At 37.8% G+C, this 15,522-nt stretch overlaps 1 pseudogene; it reads right to left on the bottom strand.

The window, feature by feature from the left end:
* Positions 1–13,412: 13,412 nt before the first annotated feature.
* LOC110152459 (3-beta-hydroxysteroid-Delta(8),Delta(7)-isomerase pseudogene) lies at positions 13,413–14,088 on the bottom strand (annotated as a pseudogene).
* Between the last annotated feature and the right edge of the window lie 1,434 nt (positions 14,089–15,522).

Genomic DNA, 15,522 nt, shown 5'->3' with positions numbered 1-15,522 from the left:
TCTTTTTCTATCATTTTAGTGGATAATTCTGAAATTTCACTGAGTACTGATGATATTTTAACTACTCACATCTTACATGTTACTATGATAAAGATTTTAATTTAAGCCTCTTAATGCTACCCTTTTATTGCTAATGTTACTTTATAGACAGTGTTTGTTTAGATTTGCTGCTGTTTTGCCTTTTTTTCACAAATTACTTTTCTTCTTTGTTAAGTTCAACCTCTAAATTTTAAAAATATGTTTGTTTATTTATATTCCTCTGAAAATATTTTAATTTTGTTCTGACTCTTAAGTTACTTTGCTGAATATACAATTCTAGGTTCACAGCTATTCCTTAACTGCTTGGAAATGTTATTCAACCCTTTTTCATCTTTTATTTTTGCAGTTGTATATTTGTTGCTCTTTACACTGGCATTTCTTTGTGAGTAATCTATCATTTTTCATGATCTGCTTCAATTAACTTTTCCTTTTCTTTGATATCAAAAAATTCACAATTCTGCCTCCCGAGACATCTGTATACAGGTCAAGAAGCAACAGTAAAAACCAGAAATGGAACAATAGACTGATTCCAAATTGGGAAAGGAGTACACCAAGACTGTGTATTGTCACCCTGCTTATTTAACTTATATGCAGATTGCAACATATGAAATGCTGGGCTAGATGAAGCACAAGCTAGAATCAAGATTTCCAGGGGAAATATCAATAACTTCAGATATGCAGATGACAGCATCCTTATGACAGAAAGTAAAGAGGAACTAAACAGCCTCTTGATGAAAGTGACAGAGGAGAGTGAAAAAAAAAAAAAAAAGGCTTAAAACTCAACATTCAGAAAATGAAGATCATGACATACAGTCCCATTACTTTATGGCAACTAGATGGGGAAACAATGGAAACAGTGACAGACTTTATCTTTTTGGTTTCCAAAATCACTGTATATGGTTAATGCAGTCATGAAAGGAAAAAAAAAAAAAAGATGTTTGCCACTTTGAAGAAAAGCTATGATAAACCTAGACAGCCTATTAAAATGCAGAGACATTACTTGGCTGACAAAGGTCTGTCTAGTCAAAGCTATGTTTTTTCCCAGTAGTCATATATGGATGTGAGAATTGGACTATAAGAAAGCTGAGCATTGAGGAAATGATGCTTTTGAATTGCGGTGTTGGAGAAGACTCTTGAAAGTCCCTTGGGCTTCAAAGAGCTCTAACCAGTCAATCTTCAAGCAAATCAGTCCTGAATGTTCATTGGAAGGACTGATGCTGATGATGAAACTCCAATACTTTGGCCACCTAATACTAAGAGCTGACTCATTGGAAGACTCAGAGTCTTCCAATGTTTAGCTGGAAAGACAGATGCAGGAGGAGAAGGGGATGACAGAGGATGAGATGGTTGGATGACATCACTGACTCAATAAACATGAGTTTGAGCAAGCCTTGGGAGTTGGTGATGGACAGGGAATCCTGGCATTTACAATCTATAGGATTGCAGAGAGTCGGACATGACTGAGCAACTGAACTGAACTGAACTGAAAAGCAACCTAAATGTTTGTTGATAGCTGAATGGATAAGAAGATGTGGTACATCCATACAATGAAATATAACTCACCCATTAAAAAAGAAAAATAATGACAGTTACAGCTATATAGATGGTCCTAGAGATTATCATTGTAAGTGAAGTATGTCAGAAAAAGAGAACTATCAAATGATGCCACTAATATTTGCAATCTAAATAAACAAGATACAAGTGAATTTATTTCCAAAACAGAAACAGACTCACAGGCATAGAAAACAAATTTATGGTTACCACAGGTGAAAGGAGGAGGCTAACTTCAGAGTTTATAATTAACAGATACATACTAGCATATATAAAATAGATAGCCTACAAGGGCCGACTTTATAGCACAGAAAACTTTACTAAATATCTTGCAATAATCTATGATGGAAAAGAATCTGAAAAAGAATACACACACACACACACACACGCGCACACACACACACACACATGCCTGAATCACTTCACTGTACACCTGAGACTAACACAACATTGTAAATACGTTCTATTCAATAAAGCAAACAAACAAAAATCTCCATGACTAATACCACTAGGGTGAATGCTTGCTGCAGGTATGGGTAGTAATCCAGGGCATTGTTCTTGGTGTGGGGTGAGCAGTCCCACCCTGTTCACTTCTGTGGCTCCAGAAGGTCAGTCCATATGCATCCTTGTCACTGTGGGAGGGAAGAGACACATGAGCATCTGGTTTAGCTAGATGTGGCATGTATCTCCTTCATTCAGAGCTCTTTGGCTGGAATTTGTTATTGGGTCCTACTCAACCACAGTAGGACTGGGAGATGCATGAGGGAATATGGGAGGCTGGAGAAGCAACTTTTTCTGCAACAATGGCAGGGGATACTACTTTTATATATTTGCTTAAAGACTAACACATAAAAAGACTAACACATAAGCTCGTTTTCATATAACAACTATTTGTTTCATTTCTTGCTGAGAGTATTTTGAACTTTGTGTTTAATATTGCATCTATACATGGCCTTTTATGATTAAAGGATCTGTGGTGGAAAATTCTTCTGATATCACTCACTGAGATAAAGAAAAGGGGGGGTATAAAATTACAATGAACCCAAAAACACTAAACTGAAAGGTTTCCTATCAAATAATATAGAAAACAAGGTACCAATTATTCAGAGGAACTTATCCTCAAGAACAACTGAATACTGAATACAATTCACTTTTAGTTATACTTGTGAGCTTACACAAAGTAAGGGGAAACTCCAAGAGGCAAAAATAATCTGAATGAAAACAGGAGCTGCTGAAAGCAAATGTCAACATGAATCATATAAACAAGAGAATAAGCCATTGGCCAACAGCAAACTGACAGAGGAGACCTTGAAATATTTTAAAAATAACTAGAGATCCTGAAAGTTGGCCCAAGCAGTCTCGCTTGGGTTACACTCTGATTCCAAACAGAAAAAAATGCCCCTGGAGGAAACCAGCCACAGTTTTTGTCCCTAGATTTCCACAGATTAATTTCAAACATAAGAGATTGGAATTAATGACTCTGTATACACAGGGAAGGAAACCACTATAGGAAAGAGTCAACAATAAATTAAAGAGTTAGTTATCAAATACAGAATGTAAAATAACTCAAATTGAAAATATTTTAAAATATAGCACAAAATACAAACTTGAAAATCTCCAAACTTAAACAGAGCATTAAACACTCATCTCAGAGCTCATAAGGAACATAGTGGATTAATGGATATATGTAACAAAATAATCTGGGATGAATAAAAAGCAATGAGAGAATATAAAAGAAGTTGAGAGATAAAACCCAAAGAGAATGTCACACTGATATTTGAACAGGAATACAAGAGAGAGAATGAGTTCAGTGATAATTGATTAGATAGAAGGCTAACAATTTTCTAGAAATGATTTAAAAAGCACAAATTCACAAGTACAAAGTTTTATGTATATAATAAGACAAAGAAAGAAAAGGAAAGAAAAAAATAAGAATTAAACCAGAAATTCTTAGATATATTTTAGTGAAATTATAGACAAGATATCAAAGAAAAGTAAGCATCTTTTAATTTCATGGCTGCAGTCACCAGCCATGACTGGAACCCCCCAAAATAAAGTCTCTCCCCATCTCTTTGCCAGGAAGTGATGGGACCAGATGCCACGATCTTAGTTTTCTGACTGTTGAGTTTTAAGCCAAAATTTTAACTCTCCTCTTTCACTTTTATCGAGAGGCTCTTTAGTTATTTGCTTTCTGCCATAATGGTGGTGTCATCTGCGTATCTGAGGTTATTGATATTTCTCCTGGCCATCTTGATTTCAGCTTGTGCTTCATCCAGCCCGGCATTTTGCATGATGTACTCTGCATAGAAGTTAAATAAGCAAGGTGACAATATACAGCCTTGACACACTCCTTTCCCTATTTGGAACCAGTCTGTTGTTCCATGTCCAGTTCTAACTGTTGCTTCTTGACCTGCATACAGATTTCTCAGGAGACAGGTCAGTTGGTCTGGTATTTTCATCTTTTTAAGAATTTTCTACAGTTTGTTGTGATTCATGCTGTCAAAGGGTTTGTCATAGTCAAAAAAGCAGAAGTGGATGTTTCTCTGAAACTCTCTTGCTTTTTCAATGACCCAATGGATGTTGGCAGTTTGATTCCTCTGCCTTTTCTAAATCCAGCTTGAACATCTGGAAGTTCATGGTTCACGTACTGTTGAAGCCTGGCTTGGAGGATTTTGAGCATTAATTTGCAAGCATGTGAAATGAGTGCAATTGTTCAGTAGCTTGAACATTCTTTGGCATTGCTTTTCTTTGGGATCGGAATGAAAACTAGCCTTTTCCAGTCTTGTGGCCACTGCTGAGTTTTCCAAGTATGCTGACATATTGCATATAGCACTTTCATAGCATCATCTTTCAGTATTTGAAATACCTCAACTGCAATTCTATCATCTCCACTAGCTTTGTTAGTAGTGATACTTCCTCTGGACCACTTGACTTCACATTCCATTCACTTATCTGGCTCTAGGTGAGTGATCAAACCATCGTGATTATCTGGGTAATGAGGATCTTTTTCATATAGTTCTGTGTATTCTTGCCACCTCTTCTTAATATCTTCTGCTTCTGTTTGGTCCAAAACATTTCTGTCCTTTATTGTGCCCATCTTTGCATGAAATATTCCCTTGGTATCTCTAATTTTCTCGACAAGATCTCCAGTCTTTCCCATTCTATTTTTTCCCCTCTATTTGCTTTCATTGATTATTGAGGAAGGCTTTCTTATCTTTCCTTGCTATTCTTTGGAACTCTACATTCAAATGGGTATATCTTTCCTTTTCTCCTTTGATTTTAGCTTCTCTTTTTTCCTCAGCTATTTGTAAGTCCTCCTCAGACAACCATTTTGCCTTTTTGCATTTCTTTTTTTTGGAGATGGTCTGGAGCACTGCCCCCTGTGCAATATCACAAATCTCTGCCCATAGTTCTTCAGCAACTCTATCAGATCTAATCCCTTGAGTCTATTTGGCACTTCATTTGTATAATCATAAGGCATTTGGTTTAGGTCATACCTGAATGGTCTACTGGTTTCCCTACTGTCTTCAATTTCAGTCTGAATTTGGCAATAAGGAGTTCATGGTCTGAGCCACAGTCAGCTCCCAGTCTTGTTTTTGCTGTTTATAGAGTTTCTCCATCATTGGTTGCAAAGAATATATTCAATCTGATTTCAGTATTGACCTTCTGGTGATGTCCATGTGTTGAGTTTTCTCTTGTGTTGTTGGAAAAGGGTGTTTACTATGACCAATGTGTTCTTTTAGCAAAACTCTGTCAGCCTTTGCCCTGCTTCATTCTGTACCCCAAGGCCAAATTTACTTGTACTCCAGGTATCTTTTGACCCCGTATCCTGAAACTGTTGCAACATTGTTATTCAAATACACTGTAATACAAAATAAAAACTTAAAAACAACAACAACAACAACAACAAAAAACTTAGTTAAAAGATATTTTTAACCAGGAGGAAAAAAAAAAATCAGAGGCTTCCTTATCTGAATTTTCATAGCAAATTTTATAAATCACTAGAACAGTAGTCACATTGTAATGTATTTATTATTTTCTGAAGTTAGAAGTTTCAATATGAGGCAAAGCTACTGAGTAGTGAAGAAAACTTGCTCATTTTTAACTAAGATGCATTCTGGATTTTTATTTAATTTTTTATTACCCAACCACAGTCTATTTTATTTCCTTCTGAATTACAGAGTCTAAAATTAATGTAACATTCACACAATATGTCGATGGTGCTTTATGGATGGTTTTCTGGAGCTCACACAAAATACACAAATGACCATTATTATTGCAAAATATGTAATAACATAATGTTTCATAATAATAGACTCCATTAATTGAGCCTACTGATTAAGAATCACTCTGTTTGGTGCTTTACATATACTTAAATTTTACAGTCTCATATTCAAATTGTCATCATTAGCCCCACATTATAAATGCAAGCTTGAGAATCAGATAGCTTAACAACTGTCATTCATAGTCATTTTTCAGTTTTTGGAACCTGCAGTCTTCACCCACATGTGCTATTTAAATATAGATTAATTGAACACCTTGGTGTGTATGTTTTCCTACAACATACTTCATACAAATAGCTTTTAAAAATTAATTAATCATAAATAATCCTTATCCAAAAAAAAAATCTTTAAAATGTTTGGAGTTGGTAAAAGTTTTAGTAGAGTTCATAAATGCAAAGGAAGTGAGGTACACGCTAGAACATTCCCAGGACCCTGGGGACATCGGCTTTGGGGATCTTCTCATTCAGCTTCTTTCACTGCGCAGTGATGCCATTACTGTTCTCTACCCTTGGCATTTTCCAGAATCAGAGGCCATGTGCAATGGTAGAACGGGAGGCACATTGTCTAGCTTAGCTACCTCATGAGGAAACCTCGAGCTTCTTCCGTGTCCCCTCCTGTGATGGAAGGATGGTTTCTGAACCCTCAGACGTTACAAGGTTGGACTTTCTCCCTGACAAGTCTCAATGCTTGTAAATTATTTCTGTCTTCTCCCTGCTTACAGTCCTGTGGGCACTATGGGGGCTTTGGGGGTTCCTTTAACCCACACTTTTCCAGACTGGACATTCGCTGTCCTTAACCATTTTCACTGTTGTACATTCTTGATCTTTCGGCCTTGTGGTCATCATTAAAACAAACCCATTTATCACTGAGCCCACCTGGGATTGGAAATAAATTCTAAGAGAAAAATGTGTTTCATTCTGAACTGCTTAAATTTCTCATTTTCTCATGGATAATCTTACAAAAATGGTATCTAGGTAATTGATGGTCATGTAACTAAAATTATGTAATAAAGTGGCTGGTTTTTGTTTTTAAGAGCTGATATGCTTTCCAGTAACAGATAGTTAAGGAAGAAGGGTAAACTTTACTTTGCATTTTTAATTTCAAAAAAACTTACTTCTCTTTGAATCAAATGCCCTCTGAGCCCTATTGGACCTGGCTGGAGCTGTGGGAATAAAGGCTGAGATAGATGAGCTGGCTAGTGAAGGTTAAGAGCATAATCTTTAGGGTTTTTATTAGGGTTCCACTTGGAAAATTCTATAGACATTCTTATTTTTAGTGTGCAGCTTTGCAAAATTGATTTGTGCTAATAACAAGGAAAGAAAACCCTTGTAAATCATGTCTATTCTCAGTTCTTTAAATTTCATAAGAGCTTCTTCAACACTAGCAATTTTAGGGAAAATGCTCAATTATTTTGATATGAACAAAGAAGGAGCTTTTGTGACTAATACCATTTCTCTTAAACACAAATGAGTCTAAATTGCAACTTCAGCCAGTTGCTTTTAGAGACACCTGTTAGCTTACACTGCTGCTAAAGTCTTTAGCTTAACTGACTTTCATCATATAGAAAGCACTGTGTGAGTTTTTCTCCTTTCTTGTAACCTTCCATGCACTCCCTAAACCCACAACTTCTATTTAGCTGCTTTTTGACAAGAAAGTGAGAGCTCATTTTTCCTCCTTATGCTTCCACCACTGTATGGCTGTACCCAGAGGCTAGCCATGGATGCAGTAAGAGCAGCTGGACAAGCAGAAATAACATTTCACTAAAATTCTAATTCATTAATATGCAAAAAAAAAATCACAGATATAGAAAACAAACTTTTGGTTACCAAGGGGTAAGGGGATGGAAGATAAATTAGGAGTTTGTGATTAGCACATACACACTACTATATATAAAACAGATAAGCAAAAACCTACCGTAGAGCCTAGGGGACTATATTCAATATTTTGTAATAACATGCAATAGAAAAGAATCTGAAAAAGAATATACATATATATATATATATATATATATATATATGCATATACACACACACATATATATATATAATCACTTTGCTGTACACCTGAAAAACTAACAGAGCTTTGTAAACCAACTATACTTCAATAAAATTCAATTGTTAAAGTAAATAGACTATTTAACCACATTTTTCACCTTAAAATTACCTTTACCAAGTTTCTATAAGTTTGGCTTTAAAGGAAAATTTGCTTTTGGCTCAAAGGATAGCCTCATTATTTTACCTGCTTTGAAAAAGAATGTTGAAAGGCTTATTGTTTTCTAACATTAGAACTGATTACTATTTTCAAGTTAAACTTTGTATATACATACACACACACACACACACACACACACATATATAATGCTGATATAAATGAATCCTAACAAATATTCCTTCCACTCTGGCAAATACCTTTGCATTAATTATTACATTATTGTAACTGCAATTTCTCACCAAATCCTAGGGAGTACTGGCATTTCGTGTAATAATAATCTCTATGGATCAGACAGAGGATCCCCCATGACCACTATCTGACTTTTTCTATCCTTCCATTTTCTTACTAGATGACAAAGACACAAAAATGACTTGCCAGTCAAGTATAAAAGTCACTTAGTTGAAGAGAATTATCCAAAATTTTGAGATAAGAGAAAAGATAGTATAATGTGACTTTTCACTGACAAACTGGAGTTTAACAAGGCCAACCAGAGTTTATTTCCGAGTTTGACCTGTTATCGTCTGTTTGGATATATTCCAGACAGTGTGAAGTGACGTATTAACTTGTTTATTTTTGTTTTGTAGAAATGGTAACAGCAAAGAAAGGTTATGGGTGTCTTGCTATATAAGACATTTACCAGTTTTGTATTTATCTAATGCAACAATCTCACTCTTTCTTTAAAAAACAAAAAACAAAACAGTTCCCTAAATATCATACTCACTCCTCATTTGTATAAGAGAGATGTTCAAGGTAGTGGTGGAGATGGGTAATAAAAGTAAATAAATAAATTAATAAATTATTCTACAAAAATAATACTACAAATCTGGATTATAACAGATGCTATAAGGAAACAGTGTAGAATCATAAGAAAAAGCTCACTCATGAGCCATGGAGTATCTTTTCTGGTGAGGAGATCTTTGAACTGAAGCTTGCATTGTAAGAAGAAAGTAGCCCTATGATATTCTTCAGGAAAGAGGGACATACCAGCCAGAGAGAGCTGCAAATACAAATGTGCTCTATCAAGAACAAATCTGGCAACTTAAAGGAAAAGAAAGGCTAGCGCATTTGGAGAGTAATGACTGAGAGAAAAATGGCAGGGTTAGATTTGGAGATTACATCACATGAAATCTTGAAGATAATGGTACATTTACTCTAAATTCAATGAAAAGGCTAAGGGATTTTGTACAAGCACATGGCATAATCTCTATAGTGCTGTGCTTAGTCACTCAGTCATGCCTGACTATGCAACCCCACGGGCTGTAGCCCGCCAGGCTCCTCTGTCCATGGGATTCTCCAGGCAAGAATACTGGAGGGGGCTGCCATGTCCTCCTCCAACGTCTTCAGAATCCAGGATCAAACCCAGGTCTCCTGCAGTGCAGGCAGATTCTTTACCATCTGACCCATCAGGGAAGCCCAAGAATACTGGTGTGGGTAGTCCATCCCTTCTCCAGAGGATCATGCCCTTTAGGAATCAAGCTGGTGTTTTCTGCGTCGCATGTGGATTCTTTACCAGCAGAGACACTAAGGAAAACCATAATCTGTTTCACATTAAGATGAAGTTGTTTTTTTTGTTTTTTCTTTTTTGGTTTAGTGTTGCTAGATTTAGCAAATAAAAATACAGAACATAATATATCTCATGACATATTTGGGACATATTTATACTGAAAATACATTCTTGTTCATCTCTTTCAAATTTAACTGGTTGTCTTTTATCTGGTGGCTTATACTGCTGCTTTGTGAAATACACATGGAAAAACAAGGGTAAAATCACGAGCACTTTGAAGACCAGAAAGATAATCCCATGTGAGAACAGGAAGCAAAATAGCATTGACTTGGAGATAGCGGTGGATATAAACAGAAGAGGAGAGAGTCTAGAAACAGTTTGTAAATGGAGCTGAAAGGACTTATTGATCATCTACGCCCATGTTATTCAACTGAGACCAAAAAAAAAAAAAAAAAGGAAATAAAGAGAATTCCAAGAATTAGTCTTGATAAATAAGAAAATCACTGGACAATGTGAATGTTGTTCTACATGATTTTGATTATTTCTTAACTTCCTCAGGGCTTATTTTTTCACAAAATGCACGATTGAACATTGATATTTTAATCTCTTGCATTTAGGTACTGATCTTATACTGATGGATTTTTTCAATAAAATAACACTGCTTAGCCCACAGTGGGATTTATATCCCTGATAACAGAATGGTGAAGGGCTATCCTGGGCTTCCCAAGTGGAGCTAGTGGTGAAGAACCCACCTGCCAATGCAGGAGACGTAAGGGACACAAGTTCAATACCTGGTTCAAAGACCCCCCTGAAGGAGAACATGGCAACCCACTCCAGTGTTCTTGCTTGGAGAATCCCCACAGACAGAGGAGCCTGGTGGGCAATTCCATAGGATCACAAAGAATCGGACACTCCTGAAGTGACTGAACAAGTCCGTGCAAGAATGCAGAGACCCAAGTAACTGGAAAGCAGGATCAGGGAGTCCTTCTAGACCTTGTCAATGAAAATAATAATATATAATTTACAATCTATACTGGGAATAGAAAAGAGTTTTTTTGAACAAAATTGAGGACTATAATCCAGATTATTCTGATAGACTGCTGTGGAGAAGCATGTTTTTCAGTGCAGTTTTATATCTTGTTGGAACAAAGAACATTACACCAGTCAGGATGTCAAGATTTAACGAACAAACAAACATTAGACCTGTACATGCACAGCATGGCCTTGGCACCTGGGTGGGGCATCTTATCAAAGGGTCAGCATTGGCATCCCAGGAAGGAAGGCACTGAATCTTTATTTTTAACATGGGCATATTTTACTTCTGGTCAGTATGTCTTTCCTTAATATTAAAGCAGATGTACAATGGATTTTTAATAGGCCACAAACAGGCATGATATTCAAGGTAACTCATGTATAAGCCAAAATGATTGTCCCATAACATCAATATGTGATCATTTCTTTTATCACCCACAAAAACCATGAAACTTGGCCACAGGTAAAAATGAAGTCCTTCAAAAACTGTAGAAGCAAGGTAACCCCAGATTTAGAGGGGAAGCTGTCCATGGTTCAGAATCCATGCCAGAGGCCATAAAGGGAGCCAGCTCAGGGAGCAGGTGAGTGAGGCCCAAGGCGGCTCTGTGTCTCTCTTGAGCCTGGGCAGAGGAGGGCACAGATGGAGGCTGGCGCCCTGCGTGTCTGACCACTGTACATAGATGCAAAGCATGCTTGCACATTGATGAGCAGACGTTCTCTGTCATGCTGCTCATCAGAGATACATTCTCAGTGACAAAATTAAGTAATGTCTATTAAGCTACAGTTTTTAGGATTGAAAATGGCTAAAATATAAAAGAATGACTGGATGGTAGCCAAATCCCAGATCCTTAACTGACAATGACTGAATGAGCGATAATTAAATTAAAGACATTCATAAATCATATTATTTATTTTTACTCCACAGGATTTATTTTCTTGTCCTCATTTCAACAAACTCACCAATGCTATAATTAGTGTCAAAATGTTCACCTAATTTCTGTGATATCATCAGCAATGATTTTAAGAATTTAAAATCTAAGTGTAATTGTATTTAAAGTGAAAAGTCAGAATATAACTCCATAAGGGTAAAATGAAATGGAAAAATAATATTTTTAGAAATATTTTCACATTATTCAAGTTATAGATATCATAAAATATACAAAATTATCTAGTAAAACTAAAATGCAGGTTGTTTCTGGCTAAGATGGAATAAGAGGGGCTAGATGAATTGTCCTATCTGAAGCAAAAAGAAAAAATACATTTAAAACACAGGTTTTAAAGGCACTGGATGTTGGACAAGACCAGCCAGTGATCCCTGGGAGGGGAACACTGACTGAACAACCCAGCAGTGTCTGTCTGGCTCACCACCAACACAATAGAAAGGGGAGGGCTTGGTGGACAAGCAGGGCCCAGAGAACCAGGCTGAATTCTCCTGCTACCCTGATGGGGAGAATAGAGTTTCACAGAGAGACTGCCCGCAGTTCAGAAAATCACCGTCTCCTATGAAGCTGCACCATGAGCAAACTACCTAGGGTCCTGGCAAGTCTCCTCCAAGAGGATGAGAGGTAATCGGATGTGGTGCTCACAAAAATCCAAGAAGGGCGCCTTTTCCCAGTGACCAGACTGGGAAACCTCATGGTTTCTGGGGCACTGGATGAGGGGATTATATTTCACATAAGGAAACTTTAGAAGCAGATCAATATGGTGTTCTTGATGATGGTGCTGTGTTCATAAACATATATATATATATATATGGAAACTGTTCAGATTGTACACCAGAATATGTGCAGTTATTGTATGGCAATGATACCTCACATTTTGCCTTAAAAATTCAAAGGTGAATACATATTATCTATGTATAAATTATAATCAAAATAGTTAAATAATGCTTCAATTTATTTAGTTTTTTAAAACAACCAAAGGTTAGGAAATTCCCTGGCAGTCTAGCGATTAGAACTCTGTGCTTTCACTAACAAGTTTCAGTCCCTAGTGGGAGAACTAAAATCCTTTGAGCTGTGTGGAGAGGCAAAAAAAAATAAAATTAAAAAGAAAAGAAAAGAGTGACTATAAGAAAAAAAAAAATCAAACATTGGAAGTGATTTTATCAGTAAAACTATTGCATACATCCAGTTGTCAATGAGGATCATCAGTTTCATGGTTCACGCACATGACCTCTAAGTTCACACATAAATGGGAATTGGGAGAAAATGTAGTGGTTTTATCTTTCATGATTCTCTGCAGCCCTGGGTAATAGTGTGAATCCACACTATTGCTGGTCACCTCCAGAACTCCAAACTGGACCAGGGAAAGCAGCAGAAAATGGACCCTCCACGGTCTGGGTAAGGAAGCTGCATGTTGCAGGGAGCTGTGGTCAGTGGTCAAAGGATTTGTGGGAGGAATCTCAGCAAGGTCACCAACAGCCCTTCCTCTAGGTTCTTCCCATTCCATAGGCTTCCCTTCTTTTGGAGTCTGTCATCTTCATCAGCAGCCTCAAGGCCTTCCAATGTGTCACCTAGCATTTCTTTCTTTCTTTCTTTTTTAGGGTCAAGATCTTTATTTCCTGATTTAAAAAATTGTCCCCATCACAGACTTCCTAGGTTCTCTTGTACCTTTGTCCCATTGGCTCCTGACGGGGGCTCTGCACAGCTGTTTTCTTCCCGCTGCCCACCCATCAACCTGAGTTTGACAGACCAATTCGATTTGTCCTTCCAACCTGTGGGAGCAAGGATTGGAATCTTCTGGCAGGTGGAGAGTTCCTCAGTAGCCAGTGTTTAAGCCTAATCCATCACTATCTAGTTCTGCTTGCTCTTAGCTTTTGGGGCTTTGGCACCAGTATGCTCTGGGCATGAGCAAGTTGCTTTATAGAAGCCAGTATGAGGGGTCCAGGCAGTGCCAGCCACAAGGCATTCAAGAAGACAAAGTAAAACCAGAAGTCGAGTGGGTGTCCCAGCTCCCCGTGCTGGAATCCATTATGGTACTCTGTCAGGAAACAGAGCACATGTCCATATACCTAACCCACAGAGACCACAAGCTTTAGGACAAAGTGGGGGGGTTGCTGGTGGAGAGAAGCGATCATCCATAGGCTGAGTGGTCCTCACAGGTAAGCCGTGATGGTCTCCATGCATATCATGCAGTTATCATTCAGGACATACTGGCTGTCTCCCTTGGGATACTCTTTCCAAAGTTAAGATAAGAAGGTTTGGTCTCCGAAAGGTAAGCATGGCAGAGGCTGAACCAGCCCTCAAGTGAATGAACCCACATAGTGCAAACCAGCACAGTCTCTGCCAAGTCCCCAGCAGGACGACCACAGCACAGCCTCACAACTGCCACGCAGTCACAACTGAGACTCCAGAGACAGAAGGGGCCAGCCAGGATCTGCCAGGGGCGGGGAGGGGGGCAGTCATCAGGCACAGAGCTGTCCAGCCTCAGGCCCAGAGGCCAGAATGGGTGTGTGGGGCTGGTGGTCATGTCTTTGTAGACCTGCAACCAACCTACAAGAAAACCTATTATTTTTTTAATTGAAGTGCAGTTGATTTACAGTGTTATATTAGTTTCAGGAGTGAGGCAGAGTGACTCAGATTCTCTTACATTATAGATTATTACAAGATGCTGAGTAGAGTTCACTGTGTTATACAGTAGGGTCTTGTTGTTTATCAATTTTATGTACAGTAGTGGGTATATGTTAATCTCAACCACCTAATTTATCCTTCTCCTTCTTCCCCCCTTTGGTAACAACAAGCTTTCTATGTCTGTGAGTCTATTGCAGTTTTGTATATAAGTTAATCTGTGTCACTTTAAAAATTCCACATATAAATAATATCATATGATATTCATCTTTCTTCATCTGGCTTACTTCACCTTGTGTGATAATCTGTAGGTCCATCCATGTTCCTGCAAATGGAACATGCAAATGTTCTTGCATTCTTTTATATGGCTGAGTAAATTTGAAGGAAACCTACAATTGAAAAAGATATACACCCCAGTGTTCATTGCAGCACTATTTATGATAGTCAATGTCCATCAAGTGATAAATGAATAAAGGTGTGGGCTATCTGTCTTCTAACTATATGTCACCTTGTATTTCAAAGAAGCAGGGACAGAACCTTGGCAAAGCCTTTCCCTGAAGCTATGACACTGCTGAAAGAGAGAACATATTGAGAGGTGGGTCTCCTGAGCTGGACTCAGTGAAGCACACAAGTGTGTACTTCGGTGAACTTATTTTGGGAATGTTTATAATAAGAGAAACACATAAGGCACTGCTCTCGGGGCAGGGCCCCTCTTGCTGGGCAGACAGAAAGGTTAGATTGACAATTCTGAGACAGTCTTCACTCAGGCAGAAGACAAATTTTCCCAGAGTTAATATGGAACTCCATAGCAGACCTAGATCCACTTGTGGATAATGGATATTTCCAACAGAAAGAGAAGGGGGAAGGCAAATAGGCAGAATTTTCCTAGTAGCACATGATCCTGGTCTTCTTAGGACACTCTGACCTCAGCATGAAGATGGTTATATTCTAGCTCATTAATTAAAATTACCAAAATAATGTTTTTCTTTTGAAAAGTGATTTCACAGAGGGTACAAGTGTACATGGTACCATTAACAAAGATATCCTGAGAGCTGTTTCCTGATTACAGAAATCCATTTCTGGACCATCAAAGGAATGCAATTATGCAGATTTATGTAAATACTGTATGCAAATCACCTTCTAAATAAAGTGTGGGAGGGATAGAGCAAGCCTTGATCTGTGACTTGTCAATCTAAAGCTGTTTAGTGGGAAAGGATGCTAACAAAATCTGAGTGATGGAAGATAAACCTTACTTCTTCCATTTATTTTGGAAATAATTGGATTTGGGTAAGATAAGTAGTCATTCAAGCTAACAAGTTTGCAATGCCCCCCTGGT

This window comes from Odocoileus virginianus, chromosome 1, assembly GCF_023699985.2.
Source record: "Odocoileus virginianus isolate 20LAN1187 ecotype Illinois chromosome 1, Ovbor_1.2, whole genome shotgun sequence".
NCBI classification, from domain to species: Eukaryota; Metazoa; Chordata; class Mammalia; order Artiodactyla; family Cervidae; genus Odocoileus; species Odocoileus virginianus.
The sequence above is the reverse complement of the archived record's forward strand: the minus strand, read 5'-3'. Positions and strand labels throughout refer to the sequence as shown.